This window comes from Hippopotamus amphibius, chromosome 12, assembly GCF_030028045.1.
Source record: "Hippopotamus amphibius kiboko isolate mHipAmp2 chromosome 12, mHipAmp2.hap2, whole genome shotgun sequence".
In the NCBI taxonomy this organism is placed as follows: domain Eukaryota; kingdom Metazoa; phylum Chordata; class Mammalia; order Artiodactyla; family Hippopotamidae; genus Hippopotamus; species Hippopotamus amphibius.
In genome coordinates this window covers 72,254,888-72,260,104 of record NC_080197.1, presented here as the reverse complement: position 1 = coordinate 72,260,104, position 5,217 = coordinate 72,254,888, and positions in this window count along the sequence as shown.

Below are 5,217 nucleotides of genomic sequence, written 5' to 3'. Positions count from 1 at the left end.
GGGTCTCATTTCTCCAAATAATCAGACCCAAGGAGCATTATTTATTCCCAGTTCTTTAAGGGAAGTTTGTTCCAAATATAGTAAAATAACAATTTGCTTCTGTATTTTTCTCTTGTATATTATATGATGCAGTTGTGTTTAAAGGTGGTTGGAGGAAATAGTAAAAAATGTAATAAGGAAAGAAAAGTTGTATCTAAATTCAGCCCTCCCTGTGAAATTTGTAGCTATTGACTGGTATCACTTTAGAACTAAAACAAATCCATTTCTTAATAAATCATTTACTAATCTCAAATTGCTAATGTGGTAATATCTTTCATGCCATTATTTTGCATAAGTTCACATAATTCCTGGTAGTCCTCTCTCATTAGTAAGTCAGCATAGATTTGTCAGTTGATGTCCAGGAAGCTAATTTAGAAAATGAAAAAACTTATCTGTTAGAATTTAAAGTTAAGTAACATGGGGAACAATATGAGAGACATGGGCTATTTAACATGTTGTTTATTGATTACCCACAATGTGCCATGCACTATTCTAGCCATTGAAGCTATAGCAATAAGTAAAACATGCAAAAATATCTTACTCTTATAGAAGATTACATTTGAATGCATGGGAGATACTGGTGGTGAGAATGACTGACAACAAGCCAAATACACCAAGTGAATTATGTAGCATTAGAAGATGATAAATGCTATGGAGTGACACGCAGTCCCATACCTTCTGCTGTATCACAAATTACCACCTTATGTATGGAGGCAAAAGGAAGATATTTATTGTTTTCAATAGAGGGGCCAGGGACAGCCTTCTTGAGAAATGATGATTGTACAATATCTTGAATGAGCAAGCTACATGGGTTGCCTGATGGGATAGCTTCCTCACAGCAAAAACAGCTGGTGTAAAAACCCAGAGGTTGGAATGTATGTCATATGCATGAGGAAATAGCAAGAGATCCTGCGAGGCTGGAACAAAGTGAGCAAGAGGGAGAGAAGTAGATTAAAGAGCAGCCAGGTAATAAGGGTAGGAACATGTAGGACATCAGAAGTCATTGCACAAAGTTTGATTTTTTTCAGGAGGGTAACTATTAGAGGATTTTGGGCAGAGGAGTGACAAATGCAGCCTCCATGTTTCAGATACTCACTCTGAGCACTCTGTTGAGGTTAGAGTGTGTGTGTGTGTGTGTGTGTGTGTGTGTGTGTGTGTGTGTTGGGGGGTAGAGGGAATATAAATTGGGTCATAGACAGTCTAGTATAGTCATCTAGGTGAGAGATGATGGTGGCTTGATGAACAATGGTAGAGCTGGTGCTGGTGCAATGTGGTCAGATTCTAAACATATTTCAAAGATGTGTGAGAGAGATGTCAGGGATGGTTCCAAGATTTTTGGTCAGCAGTTGTTAGGATACTGTTGCCATTAACTCTGATATGGCATATCTGGAATTCAGCTCTAGATATAGGTTGGATAAATCTATTAAACATTTAACTATCCACAGGATGTCACATGGTTACTTTGGTATATGATTATCAAGTTCAAATTAGAGGTCTGTGCTGGGGATGCAAGTGTAGCATGCATCAGTACAAAGACAGTGTCAATACTATGAAGCTGCAAGTGATCTTAAGGAAATTGAAGCTCAAACTTTTGGAGACACAAATGTTTAAGATAACGTTAAGATAATGGGGAGACGAGGATAACCTGGAAACATTACTGAGAAAAGTGGTTAAAGAGACAGGAGCAAAACGATGAGGCAGGTAGGACCATGGGATACCTTAAAAAGAAATTGAAATAGCAAGCAGAATTTAAAAAGTTGGTGACTTCACACTGATAATTTTGTTATTTACTTACTATCAATTAGATTCATGAATATTTAGAGGAAAATTAAAATTAATTAACATTTTCTTCTGTATATTGTAGCCTCCCCCTGCTCTCAAATTTAAAATCCGTGTTCCCTAATCTCATGGCTCAATTTCACAGCATTTTAATGCTTTCTTTGGTGTGGAAGTTCTTAAGGTCAGTGGGAAAAAAAGTATATTCTCATTTTAATTATTTATTTATTTAAATTTTTTGTTGACGTATATAGTTAACACATAATAATATGTTTCCAGTGTACAACATAGTGATTCAACATTTTTAAATATTATAAACTGATCACCATAAGTCATAACCATCTGTCACCATACAAATTTATTGTAATATTAATGACTATACTCCCTATGCTGTATATTACATCCCCCTTGACTTATTTATTTTATATTTATTTTATAACCTCTTAATCTCCTTCATCTATTTCATATCCCCACCTCCCTCCCCTCTGATGATTACCAGTTCGTTTTCTGTATCTGTGAGTCTGTTTCTGTTTTGCTTTCTTTGTTTATTTGTTTTGGTTTTTAGATTTCCACAGATATGTGAAATCTTATGATGTTTGTTCTTTTTCTGTCTGACTTACTTCACTTAACATGATACCCTGTAGCTCCATCTGTCTTGTCACCAATGGCAAGATTTCATTCTTTTTATGGCTAAGTAATTATATATATATATATCTCACATCTTCTTTAACTATTCATCTATCAAAAGAAACTTAGATTGCTTCCGTATCTTGGCTATTGTAAAAAATGATGCAATAAACATTGTCTGTATATATCTTTTAGAATTAGTGCTTTCATTTTCTTCAGATAAATACTCAGAGTGGAATTTTCTGGATTATATAGTAGTTCTATTTTTAATTTTTTTAAAGAAACTTCATACTATTTTTTTAAGCTCTTTATTGGAATATAATTGCTTTACACTCTTGTACCAGCTTTTGAGGTACATCAAACTGAATCAGCTGTATTTATACATATATCCCCATATCCCTTCCCTCCCATGACTGCCACCCACCCTCCCTGTCCTGGCCCTCTAAGGCATCACCCATCAAGTTGATCTCTGTTTGTTATACAGCAACTTCCCACTAGCTATCTATTTTACAGTTGTAGTATAAATATGTCTATGCTACTCTCTCACTCTGTCCCAGCTTCCCCTTTGCCCCCCACCCCCCCAATCCCATGTCCTCCAGTCCATTCTCTGCATCTGCATCCTTATTCTAGTGGCTGCACCAATTTATATTCACATGAAAAGTGCCTGAAGTTTCCCTTTTCTCCACATCCTCGCCAGCACTTGTTAATTTTTTTCTTTTTGATAAATGCCACTCTGATAAAATAAGGTGATATCTCATGGTTTTGATTTGCATTCACCTGATGTTAGTGGTGTTGTGCATCTTTTCATGTGTCTGTTGACCATCTGTATTTCTTCCTTGAAAAAATATTTATTCAGGTCCTCTGCCCATTTTTTAAATTCAAACTGTCTGGTTTTTTATATTGAGTTGTGTGAATTCTTTATATATTTTGGATATTTACCCTGTATCATTTGTAAATTCACTAGGTTATGTTTTCATTTTCTATGGTTTCCTTCACTGTGCAAAGCTTTTTAGTTTGATATAGTCTCATTATGTTTTCTTCTAGGAGTTTTATGATTTCAGATCTTACACTGAAATCTTTTTTGAGTTTTTTCGTATATGATGTGAGAAAGTGGTTCTCTTTGATTGTTTGCATCTATCTTTCCAGTTTTCTCAACACCATTTATTGAAGGTATTGTCTTTTTCCTCCCCATGTATTCTTGGCTCCTTTGTTGTAAACTAATTGACCCTGTAAGTGTGGGTTTATTTCTGGGCTCTCAGTTCTGTTCCACTGATCTGTTTTTGTGAAAGTACCATGCAATTTGGGTTGCTATACCTTTGTAGGATAGTTTGAGATCAGGGAGTGTTATACCTCCAGCTTTGTTTGTTTGTTTTTTTTTTCTTATGATTGTTTTGTTTATTTGCCATCTTTTGTGAATTTTAGAATTATTTCTTCTAGTTCTATAAAACATATCATTGGTATTTTGATAAGGATTGCATTGAATCTGTAGATTTCTTTGGATCACATAGGTATGTTAGCAATAGAAATTCTTCCAATTCATTAGCACAATATATCTTTCTATTTATTTGTGTACTCTTTAATTTCCTTCATTAGCATCTTATACTTTTCAGTGTACAAGTCTTTCACAGTCTTGGTTAAATTTATTCCTGGGTATTTTATTCTTCTGATGCAGTTGTAGATAAGATTGTTTTCTTAATTGCTCTTTTCAATAGTCCTTTAGTATATAGAAACACAACAGATTTCTGTATATTGATTTATATCCAGCAACTTACTGAATTCATTGATCAGTTCTAAAAGATTTTTGATGGAGTCTTTAGGGTTTTCTATATACATCATGTCATCTGCAAGTAGTGACAGTTTTACTGCTTCCTTTTCAATTTGGATGCCTTTTATCTCTTTTTGTCATTTAAACATTATACTAGCTTTTATACATGATTGATCCATAACTTTACTATATGCTTACCTTAATCAGTATGATTTTTTTTCTTTCACAGTTTTCTTGTTCTAATTATGGCCTTTTCTTTTCTGGTGCAAGAGCACCTTTAACATCTCTTATAAGGCTGGTTTAGTGGTGATGAACTAGTTTAGGCTTTGCTTGTCTGGGAAATGCTTTATCTCTCCTCCCATTTTGAATAACCTTAACTGGGTAGTGCTCTTTTTGTAAGTTTTCTCCTTTCAGTACTTTGAATATATATCATGCCATTCCCTTCTGGCTTGTTAAGTTTCTGCTGAAAATTTACCTGATAGTCTTCTGAGGGTTCCAGTATATGTAACTAGTTGTTTTTCTCTTGCTGCTTCTAAGATTCTCTCTTTTTCTTTAACTTTGGTATTTTACTTTTAATATGTCTTGATGTGGGTCTCTTTGGATTTATCTTGTTTGGGACTCTGGACTTGGATGCCTATTTTCTTCATCAGGTAGGGAAGTTTTCAGCCATTATTTCTTCAGATAGGTTTGCTGTCCCTTTGCCTCCCTCCTTTTCTAGAGAATAATGAGAATGTTATTACACTTGATGTCACCCAAGAGGTCCCTTAAACTATCATCATTTTTTAATTCTTTCTGTTTTTGTTGTTCAGATTGGGTGATTTCCACTACCCTGTCTTCCAGATTGCTAATCCATTTTTCTGCATCCTCTAATCTGCTATTGGCTTCTTCTAGTATATTTTTTATTTTAATTATTTATTATTCAGCTCTGATTGATTCTTTCTTTATATTGAATATCTTTGTTGAAGTTCTCACTGAATTTAACCATTCTTCTCTAATAGAAATTGTAATAT